Here is a 12,062-nt window from a genome sequence, read left to right on the forward strand (position 1 = left end):
GAAAACAGCCTCTTTGGTGGAGGTACTGAAGTGAAAAGAACCAGATCCACTCAACAACAAACTCCAACGTAACTAATTATGAACAGAGAACACGTAAAGACTCATCGGAATCAGAGCGTCGAATGTCGGCAGCTCAGCCGTTCCGTGTCGGATATGAAGAGGTGAACCTGCACATACAGAGCTCAGATCATCAGGAGGTCTCAGCTGTTCAGTAAGGAACCCTGAAGGTCTGTCCTCACATGTACAGAGGAGGAGGGGCCTGTACTGGAGGGGTGTGGCTGACTTGTTTGATGGTGAATTTTTGCTCATTTGAAGATGTCTGGTATGAGTTATGTTGTATGTCTGAAGACAAAATGGGAATCAATCCTGGAAGAGATAAAGTCTTGAACCAAGGTCTCTTCGTCTGCCGAGGATCACAGGCCAAATTCCTGCAGTGTTCAGCTTGTTTTTTTGTTTTTTTTCTTAAGGCATTCTTTCTAACTTCTGTAACTCAAAGGATGAGTTCAGATCAAAACTCACACTGACATTTAGCTTTTTCCCTCTGATGGGTCGAGAACTGTCCACTGATAATGTTGAAGAGGGACAGATGGAAAATGTCTGGGACTTTGGAGACTGGTTTACTGGGCAGACGAGCAGGGTTTAACCCGCCCGTCTCTTCAGAGCCTCTCCCTTAATGACGAAACAGTGGCAGCTGGCCCATAGGGGGCGCTGGGGCGCCGCCCTCCCAGATGTGGAGGGGAAAAATGATAAAATATATATTTTTCAGAAAGTATCTGTCAGTTTTACTTAATAGTACGTGCCTACATGTAATCTGAATTATTAGAACAACATTTCCGCAGACAGAAGCACAGAACGTATCATTTCTCTTCTTGGGCACTCACTCAAAGAGCCCCTAGAAGTGCAGCCAAATGACCAATTGTGTGTGATTACTAAGGAAATATAATAAATATTTGGCCAATCAGCATCACCAAATTTAATGTCTCGGGTCGCCTGTGGATTTATCAAAGTGCTGCTGTTTTTGGCGGAAACAGAAACCCCACCGACGTTTGGGTTCTGTTTCTATTTATTGTCTCCGTGTGTTTTGCTGGAGTAAGTTGAAGAACTTTGGGACTTTACGATGCTGCTCCTCCTGCTCCTTATGTCCTCGGTGGTTTTCAGCTGTGGATTCGCTTTCGGATCCAACTTCAGCTCACCTGAGTTCACGAGCTGTTTGGATTTACTCCTGAATGTTGCTCCTGGTGTGGAAATGAGGATGAAAATTGAAGGTGAATGAGTGATGTTTGTTGTTTTAGGGGGTCAGATCTTTATTGGTACAGCGGACCAGTTATAACGGTTAGGGGAGACCGGGGCTGTTTGTAACAGTGTTCAAAGCTGCAGCCATGGTGACATTCTGATTTCAGTTTACACATCAGGAGGATCAGCTCACAGAAGTGAAATATTCTTTGGACTATTCCACAGTCTAAAACCAATGATTTGCTCAGTTAAAAACAACAACAACAACCACCAAAAATAGCAATTTGCATGTTTTTTTTTTAAGAAATTCTAACTTGGTCACTACGAGTTCACACAGGACGCTTATCTTCAGACTAACTCTAGTTTAGCAAAGCATTTAATGAAGTGGTTTTATGAACTTAATTTGCTTTGTCCTCTACACTTTTTAAATTAATTTTAACCAATTTAATTAGCAGAATTGTTTGTTATTCTAGCTTCTTTATTTTGCCTCCATTCCACTCAGTAATGTTCATGCAAATTATTACCTTAATTTTACCTTAATTTTCTCTCTCTCTCTTTTAGAAGGTGATGTGAACATTGTTGTATGTACATAATGTTCTTTTGTCAAATGAGGATTTTTTTTTTTTTTTAATATTTTGAAAGGATCTAAATTTGCTGATATTTTGTGTTCTGTTAAGGTCGGTGTCATTGTGAAGCCCAGGATCTGTTTGTCTGAAGATAATGTCAGTTCAGTACAGTTTGGTGTACTATGTGTGTAATTGGTGTCAAATGGTGAAATATTTCTTGCTCAAGAACTTGAGTGTTGTATTGTATTTGATACTGTTCCTTTCCAAAGTATAAAAACAGAATACAATGATTTTCAAATCCTCTTCAACCTATATTCAATTAAATACACCACAAAGACAAGATATTTAATGTTCAAACTGATAAACTTTATTGTTTCTGTGCAAATATTTGTTCATTTTGAAATGGATGTATTCAATTGAATATAGGTTGAAGAGGATTTGAAAATCATTGGATTCTGTTTTTATTTACATTTTACACAATGGAATTGGGGTTGTAGCTGTAAATGGTTAATTTTATGTGAAACTGCTGATTTTGAGAAGGACGTTAAATAATTATTGTGGAATTGTAGTAATTTTCTGACTGTTCATTTCAGTGTCTGTACTGGACTCGGCAGGGAAATCTATCGGCACACCAGCCACAACTGCTTTGAAATGTGTAAAATTTTGAAAAGCAAACTACAAGTCCAGGCAGATGTGGAATACCTGGAACGTCGGCACACTGTGGTAGTCATCACCTTCACCGTGCCCGAGGGTCTTGTCTGTTCGTGCAACTCAAGAAGCGTTTGTTTCATTCCTGTGACAATAAGGTGCTGTGTCAGCGGGGTTTGAACCCCATCCAACAGCCACCCGGGCCTTGAATAGTCTGAAGAGTTCTTGCCTTGTCTGTGTTTTAGTTTCTGTCTCTGGCTTCAGTGGCTCTATGGGGTTGATGCTTTTTGCTGACAGTTTTACAGCTGGATGTGCTTCTTGACACAGACTCTTTGCCAGTTTATACAGGTTTGGTACCTGTACCAGTTAGACTGCTCCAGGAACAATCTGATGTCCTTTCTCAACACAGAAAAGTAGTTGGGCTTCAAACCAGAATGCTGTGGATTGATGGGAAACCTTCTCCACTACCTGCACAACTGTGTTCAGACACATTTACAGCCAAATGAGAACAATAATCTGGGCTGCAGCAGTGGCTTTATGGTTAGCACTGTTGCCTCGCAGGAAGAAGGTTGGTGGTTTGCTTCCCACCTGGCCCTTCCTGTGTGGACTTTGCATGTTCTTGTTTGCATGGGTTCCCTCTGGCTCCTCCCACATCCAAAGACATGCAGGTTCAGTGAAGTGGTGTCTCTAAATCAGAGGTCTGAAACCGACTCCAGAAAGGGCCAAGAGGGGGCAGTGTTTCTTTGTAACCTCCCACTCCCCCGTGATTCCACTGATTAACTGATTCATCTGCTCAAAGTGATGTTAATGATGTGAAGGTGCTGTAGGTTCACTTTCCCCGACCCACACGTCTTCTTTCTCCACGTCAAATCCCCATTTAGAAATCTGATTCTTCACAAACTATGTATTTTTTTTCTTATTGATTGACTTTCATGATGTTTGAGGCTCATTAACAATTAACTCGTCGTCACGGTGCGCTTTGCTTTGGTGCGTTAACTCGTCGTCACGGTGCGCTTTGCTTTGATTAGTTGAGGTTTGTTCAGGTAGAAAAGTGGTTTTGTTGTGTGTGTGTGTGTGTGTGTGTGTGTGTGTGTCAGTCTGAGGAATTTAATGTTCTGGGAACGTGGACACTTTTAGCTCCTTGTAATCCGGCCATGATTCTGCTGTCAAACCTTCAGCTGTTCTGACTCTGTGGTTGGCTGGAAGCCATTTTAGCTCAGAGCTGGATGACTGTTGATACATTTCATTTGCTCCGAGGGCAAACGCTGACCGAAGGGTCATGTGATCAAAGTCCTGGAGCATGGAGGTCACCATGGTCCAGAATAGACTCCATAAGAGGGCTTGACATGTCCCAGTGGTCCAGTGTGGTTCTGTCCCCTCAGACGGCCTTCGCTGATCTCTAAAGCCACAGAATGTCCAGAAGATACAAAACAAGTCAAGTTTAAAGACACCACAGAATTTTAAATATCAGGGCTGAGAGCAGCTTCCTGGTGTAACACCTTGCAGCATCTATGGAACTGTGTCCTGGTTGTTCAGACCATCAGTCCATCCCCACCTCCCAAAAATATCCATCTGTCACAGCCACGCAACATGTGGGTGTGTCTGTGGGCGTGTCCTTGGATTTTCCAGTTGCTGGGGTCCTATTGGCCTGGCCGATAATCGGCTATCCCTAATATAAACTAAATAAATTAAATTTGTGTGCGTGTACATGGATCTGTTGCTGGTTGTGGTTAACCGATTTAAAAAAAAAAAAAAAAAAAAAAAAAGTTAATTTACTGTATACATCAACCAATAATAGCCTCTTTGTGTGTTTGTGTTAATGTGTTGTGCTTGTATGTTTGAGTTTATTGCCTCTGAAAACTCATTAAATTGACTTTTTAAAGAAAAAACAAAGGTATTTTTAAAGCTCCTCCTGTCCACTTTGTTGCATGTAGTATGTTGAAATTCCCTCCAAACATCAATCAATCAATCAATTTTTTTTTTATATAGCGCCAAATCACAACAAACAGTTGCCCCAAGGCGCTTTATATTGTAAGGCAAAGCCATACAATAATTATGTAAAACCCCAACGGTCAAAACGACCCCCTATGAGCAAGCACTTGGCCACAGTGGGAAGGAAAAACTCCCTTTTAACAAGAAGAAACCTCCAGCAGAACCAGGCTCAGGGAGGGGCAGTCTTCTGCTGGGACTGGTTGGGGCTGAGGGAGAGAACCAGGAAAAAGACATGCTGTGGAGGGGAGCAGAGATCGATCACTAATGATTAAATGCAGAGTGGTGCATACAGAGCAAAAAGAGAAAGAAACAGTGCATCATGGGAACCCCCCAGCAGTCTACGTCTATAGCAGCATAACTAAGGGATGGTTCAGGGTCACCTGATCCAGCCCTAACTATAAGCTTTAGCAAAAAGGAAAGTTTTAAGCCTAATCTTAAAAGTAGAGAGGGTGTCTGTCTCCCTGATCTGAATTGGGAGCTGGTTCCACAGGAGAGGAGCCTGAAAGCTGAAGGCTCTGCCTCCCATTCTACTCTTAAAAACCCTAGGAACTACAAGTAAGCCTGCAGTCTGAGAGCGAAGCGCTCTATTGGGGTGATATGGTACTACGAGGTCCCTAAGATAAGATGGGACCTGATTATTCAAAACCTTATAAGTAAGAAGAAGAATTTTAAATTCTATTCTAGAATTAACAGGAAGCCAATGAAGAGAGGCCAATATGGGTGAGATATGCTCTCTCCTTCTAGTCCCTGTCAGTACTCTAGCTGCAGCATTTTGAATTAACTGAAGGCTTTTCAGGGAACTTTTAGGACAACCTGATAATAATGAATTACAATAGTCCAGCCTAGAGGAAATAAATGCATGAATTAGTTTTTCAGCATCACTCTGAGACAAGACCTTTCTGATTTTAGAGATATTGCGTAAATGCAAAAAAGCAGTCCTACATATTTGTTTAATATGCACTTTGAAGGACATATCCTGATCAAAAATGACTCCAAGATTTCTCACAGTATTACTAGAGGTCAGGGTAATGCCATCCAGAGTAAGGATCTGGTTAGACACCATGTTTCTAAGATTTGTGGGGCCAAGTACAATAACTTCAGTTTTATCTGAGTTTAAAAGCAGGAAATTAGAGATCATCCATGTCTTTATGTCTGTAAGACAATCCTGGTGTGTGTCCTCTGGCTTCATGGATAGATAAAGCTGCGTATCATCTGCGTAACAATGAAAATTTAAGCAATGCTGTCTAATAATACTGCCTAAGGGAAGCATGTATAAAGTGAATAAAATTGGTCCTAGCACAGAACCTTGTGGAACTCCATAATTAACTTTAGTCTGTGAAGAAGATTCCCCATTTACATGAACAAATTGTAATCTATTAGACAAATATGATTCAAACCAGCGCAGCGCAGTGCCTTTAATACCTATGGCATGCTCTAATCTCTGTAATAAAATTTTATCATGATATAACCCACATTCTTATTGTTACTAACACTTTCATCGGCATCGTTTAATCTTCGCGCGGCTTCGTCCCTGCAGCTGGCGCGTTGTCAGGATTTTTAAACTTGAAAAATTTGAATGAATGCCGCCAAAAACCTCAGTTCATCCGTATTTCGTTTTGCTGTAGTTCTTGATGTGTTTCTTATTGTTTGCTTAGTTTTTGTAACGTTTGTGTTTTAGTTTGACTTCTGTCAGCCAGCTGAATGCTTTCATACAGTACAAAAGCTGGATTGTGGGCACTTTAGCGGAGGACCTGCAGCTCCTCCACAGCGGTGCTGCTATGTGCGGTTTGGGGCTTCTGCCGCTGTGTGCGAGTGCTGCCGCGGTCATGCTGTGGTGCTGGCCGGCCAGGAAGAACTTGTCAGTCTCTCCACCAGCACACGGCAGCCTGTGATTGTGGTGTTGGCCAACGCCGCGAGAGTTGCTGCACAACGTCCAGCCGGAGCTCCAGCATTCTGTCCATGAGCTCTGAGGGTTTGCTGTCCTCCAGCATCTGCAGAGAGAAGAGCCTCCTGCCCTTTTCAGTGTCTAACAATTCAGACGTTTTGAGGAAGTGATCCTTGATCGCTGTTTGTTCGCAGTGGGGGGGGCTTTGCAGCATTGTGATCAACCTCGTTGCCAACACAACGTAATAATATTTTATGCCGTCTGCTCTGATCTCTGAGTGAACTGCACCTCTGTTTGTGCAAATCAGCTGGCAGTTTACAGAAGTGTGACTTTGAGCCATCAAGTGTGAAAAAAGTGCCAGCAGCAGCAGACATTCACGTGTGAACAGCTTTGATCCACAGGTGTGACATATGAAAACAGAAAACCCAGTGTGATTGAAAATGGCTGCATTATTTTTTTTGAACATTTGAGTCACTAAATCATGCACATGTATACATGCGCTACAACACATCCAAACACTGAATGCATTCATCCAGAGTGAATCAGCTGGAGAGAAGGTGAAACGTGTGTGTCTGATCCAGGAACACAGCACCTGTACGTGATCAGAACAGGTAATCGAACCCACGCGCGTGCGTGTGACTGACACACAGCTGCAGCACTGGTGATCAGAAACACCAGGGTTTTGAAAAAAGGCAGAGACAGAGTGTGTCTCTCTCTCTCTCTCTCTCTCTCTCTCTCTCTCTCTCTCTCTCTCTCTCTCTCTGTCGTACGCGAGCATTTCAGGTGTACAGAGTTTTGGTATTTTTTTATTAGAATTTTGGTACTTGAAAGATTTGAGAAATATTTGCCATGTTTGCAGTGTGTATAATTTTGGTGGCATATTTAGCGTGTGTGGTGGTTTTGTTGTAAAAATGAGACGTCTTGTGAATGTTGACCAAGCGCTTCAGTTTGTGTGTGTGTGTTTTTTTTTTTGGTTTGTTTTTTTTGGAGCAAGATGGAGTGCACAGCGTGTTGTCAGAGTTCAAACCAGACAGTGAGGATTCTGATGATGGACATGATCCCTCTTTTGTTCTGAACAAGGAACCAGAGCAGGTGTACAGATCTCCACAGTGGGTCGGATCACACGCTGCTGTTTGCAGCTGAGCTCCGTCTCGGTGCTGAGTCCCGGAACGCAGAGATGCAGACACACACTGCTCAGCAGTGGCTCCAGGTGCATTTCCTTCAAAGCGTGGAGTTCAATGTTAGCTTCGGTTTCGTTTTGTTCCTCTTTCGTCCCATTTGCGCTCTTGATTTGCAGGATATTCAGTGATGGGGAAACTCAAAAGCTCATTTGTCGACCTTTTCTCGACGAGTTGTGATTTTTACTTTTTCCCCTTCGTTCAGGAATTGTCGTTGCCATGTGACTGGGCCATTAATTCCACATTCAGTGGGATGTACAAACTAAACGTGCTTGGATCCATGCGTACGCACACTGTGATTACATGTGGATATTTTTGTGCTTGCATCAGTTTCTGGATTTTGGCGTACGCCATATTTCAGTAGGAAATCCACACAAGGATGTGTACACGAGGTCCCTGGTGATGTGGATCATGCTGATCCATGAAAAGTCTTTTTGCTCCACTGGTCAAATTACGTCACTTTAAATTTCATGTGTCTTCCTGTGAACTGAGTCAAGGCTTACAGGAACAAACAGGATATGGTTCCATTCCTTTCTGTGGAGGCTGACACCGAACTGTGGCACAGTTTCCCCCGCCCCCTCACATCTATATGATAATTAAAGGTCACTGAGACTCAAGGCTCCTTATCTTTTCACCGTAATAAATACAACACACACACACAGAAATTGACCTTTAGTTGATACAGAATTCCCACAAAAACAAAATGTCAAAGAGTCTCCTCCCAGATGGACGTGCCTGTTACACCTCTCTAGAGAGGCGCCCAGGGGGCATCCTTACCAGATGCCCTAACCACCTCAGCTGGCTCCTTTCAACGTGAAGGCGCAGCGACTCTACTCCGAGCTCCCCACGGATGACCGAACTTCTCACCCTATCTCTAAGGGAGACACCAGCCACCCTCCTGAGGAAGCCCATTTCAGCCGCTTGTACCCACAATCTAGTTCTTTTGGTCATGACCCAACCCTCATGGCCATAGGTGAGAGTAGGAACGAAGACTGACCAGTAGATCGAAAGCTTCACCTTTTGGCTCAGCTCCTTTTTCATCACAACAATACGGTAGAGTGAATACAACACTGCGCCTGCTGTGCTGATTCTACGGCCAATCTCGCGCTCCATTGTCCCCTCACTCGTGAACAAGACCCCGAGGTACTTGAATTCGTTCACTTGGGGCAAGACCTCATTCCCTACCCAGAGTAGGCAATCCAATGGTTTCCTGCTGAGAACAATGGCCTCAGATTTAGAAAAAAAAATTAAGGATTGTTTGTTTGTTTGTTTTAAGGTGGTAAAATTGGTTTTGTGCATGTTTGTTTTAAGGTGGTAAAATTGGTTTTGTGTGTGGTTTGTTTGTATTTTTTTCCAAGGTGGTAAAATTGGTTTTGTGCATGTTTGTTTTAAGGTGGTAAAATTGGTTTTGCGTGTGTGGTTTGTTTGTTTGTATTTTTTTCCAAGGTGGTAAAATTGGTTTTGTGTGTGTGGTTTGTTTGTTTGTATTTTTTTCCAAGGTGGTAAAATTGGTTTTGTGTGTGTGTTTTTTTTTTTTTTTTTTAAAGTGGTAAAATTGGTTTTGTGTGTGTGGTTTTTTTTAAGGTAGTAAAATTGGTTTTGTGTGTGGTTTGTTTTTGTTGTTTTTTTAAGGTAGTAAAATTGGTTTTGTGTGTGGTTTGTTTTTGTTGTTTTTTTAAGGTAGTAAAATTGGTTTTGTGTGTGGTTTGTTTTTGTTGTTTTTTTAAGGTAGTAAAATTGGTTTTGTGTGTGGTTTGTTTTTGTTGTTTTTTTAAGGTAGTAAAATTGGTTTTGTGTGTGGTTTGTGTTTGTTGTTTTTTTAACGTAGTAAAATTGGTTTTGTGTGTGGTTTGTGTTTGTTGTTTTTTTAACGTAGTAAAATTGGTTTTGTGTGTGATTTGTGTGTTTGTTGTTTTTTTAACGTAGTAAAATTGGTTTTGTGTGTGATTTGTTTGTTTGTTGTTTTTTTAACGTAGTAAAATTGGTTTTGTGTGTGATTTGTTTGTTGTTTTTTTAACGTAGTAAAATTGGTTTTGTGTGTGATTTGTTTGTTTGTTGTTTTTTTAACGTAGTAAAATTGGTTTTGTGTGTGATTTGTTTGTTTGTTGTTTTTTTAACGTAGTAAAATTGGTTTTGTGTGTGATTTGTTTGTTTGTTGTTTTTTTAACGTAGTAAAATTGGTTTTGTGTGTGATTTGTTTGTTTGTTGTTTTTTTAACGTAGTAAAATTGGTTTTGTGTGTGATTTGTTTGTTTGTTGTTTTTTTAACGTAGTAAAATTGGTTTTGTGTGTGGTTTGTTTGTTTGTTGTTTTTTTTAACGTAGTAAAATTGGTTTTGTGTGTGGTTTGTTTGTTTGTTGTTTTTTTTTAACGTAGTAAAATTGGTTTTGTGTGTGGTTTGTTTGTTTGTTGTTTTTTTTAACGTAGTAAAATTGGTTTTGTGTGTGGTTTGTTTGTTTGTTGTTTTTTTTAACGTAGTAAAATTGGTTTTGTGTGTGGTTTGTTTGTTTGTTGTTTTTTTTAACGTAGTAAAATTGGTTTTGTGTGTGTGGTTTGTTGTTTTTTTTTTTAAGGTGGTACAATTGGTTTTGTGTGTGTGGTTTGTTGTTTTTTTTTAAGGTGGTACAATTGGTTTTGTGTGTGTTGTTGCAGAGAAGCTGTACAACAGCCATGGGCCGGAGCTCAGACGCTCTCTATTCTCTCTCAAACAGCTCTTCCAGGTAAATCACACATGTCGTTTACAACAGTCAATTTGTGTCTGTGTTTACAAACAGGATGATTGATTGACAGCACTGACTCGTCTAAAGTGGCACTAAATACTGTGATGTGTTGAGCGCTTATGCTTCTGAATATTGGACTTACAATAACATAATAAATACATATCTACAACCCCTGGCAAAAATGATGGAATCACCGGCCTCAGACGATGTTCATTCAGTTGTTTAATTTTGTAGAAAAAAAGCAGATCACAGACATGACACAAAACTAAAGTCATTTCAAATGGCAACTTTCTGGCTTTAAGAAACACTATAAGAAATCAGGAAAAAAATTTTGCAGTCAGTAACGGTTACTTTTTTAGACCAAGCAGAGGGAAAAAATATGGAATCACTCAATTCTGAGTAAAAAATTATGGAATTATGAAAAACAAAAGAACGCTCCAACACATCACTAGTATTTTGTTGCACCACCTCTGGCTTTTATAACAGCTTGCAGTCTCTGAGGCATGGACTTAATGAGTGACAAACAGTACTCTTCATCAATCTGGATCCAACTTTCTCTGATTGCTGTTGCCAGATCAGCTTTGCAGGTTGGAGCCTTGTCATGGACCATTTTCTTCAACTTCCACCAAAGATTTTCAATTGGATTAAGATCCGGACTATTTGCAGGCCATGACATTGACCCTATGTGTCTTTTTTCAAGGAATGTTTTCACAGTTTTTGCTCTATGGCAAGATGCATTATCATCTTGAAAAATGATTTCATCATCCCCAAACATCCTTTCAATTGATGGGATAAGAAAAGTGTCCAAAATATCAACATAACTTGTGCATTTATTGATGATATAATGACAGCCATCTCCCCAGTGCCTTTGCCTGACATGCAGCCCCATATCATCAATGACTGTGGAAATTTACATGTTCTCTTCAGGCAGTCATCTTTATAAATCTCATTGGAACGGCACCAAACAAAAGTTCCAGCATCATCACTGCCCAATGCAGATTCGAGATTCATCACTGAATATGACTTTCATCCAGTCATCCACAGTCCACGATTGCTTTTCCTTAGCCCATTGTAACCTTGTTTTTTTTTTCTGTTTAGGTGTTAATGATGGCTTTCGTTTAGCTTTTCTGTATGTAAATCTCATTTCCTTTAGGCGGTTTCTTACAGTTTGGTCACAGACGTTGACTCCAGTTTCCTCCCATTCGTTCCCGTTTGTTTGTTGTGCATTTTAGATTTTGAGACTTCCTTGGTCTACCAGTATGTTTGCCTTTAACAACCTTCCCATGTTGTTTGTATGTGGTCCAGAGTTTAGACACAGCTGACTGTGAACAACCAACATCTTTTGCAACATTGCGTGATGATTTACTCTCTTTTAAGAGTTTGATAATCCTCTCCTTTGTTTCAATTGACATCTCTCGTGTTGGAGCCATGATTCATGTCAGTCCACTTGGTGCAACAGCTCTTCAAGGTGTGTTCACTCCTTTTTAGATGCAGACTAACAAGCAGATCTGATTTGATGCAGTTGTTAGTTTTGGGGATGAAAATTTACAGGGTGATTCCATAATTTATTCCTCAGAATTGAGTGAGTCCATATTTTTTTTCCCTCTGCTTGGTCAAAAAAGTAACTGTTACTGACTGCCACAATTTTTTTTCCTGATTTCTGATAGTGTTTCCTAAAGCCAGAAAGTTGCCATTTGAAATGACTTTAGTTTTGTGTCATGTCTGTCATCTGCCTTTTTTTCTACAAATTAAACAACTGAATGAACATCCTCCGAGGCCGGTGATTCCATAATTTTCGCCAGGGGTGTGTGTGTGTATGTATGTGTGTATGTATGTATGTG

General features: G+C 40.7%; 1 protein-coding gene across 1 annotated transcript in view; it reads left to right on the forward strand.

Moving 5' to 3' along the window:
* Positions 1-12,062, forward strand: part of fhod1 (formin homology 2 domain containing 1) — a 91,274-nt gene that overhangs the window by 10,675 nt on the left and 68,537 nt on the right. Inside the window, 1 exon segment of the mRNA XM_034182963.1 lies at positions 10,154-10,221. The gene's annotated coding sequence lies outside the window, so the exon portion shown is untranslated.

The sequence above is a fragment of the Thalassophryne amazonica genome, chromosome 2, assembly GCF_902500255.1.
Source record: "Thalassophryne amazonica chromosome 2, fThaAma1.1, whole genome shotgun sequence".
NCBI classification, from domain to species: Eukaryota; Metazoa; Chordata; class Actinopteri; order Batrachoidiformes; family Batrachoididae; genus Thalassophryne; species Thalassophryne amazonica.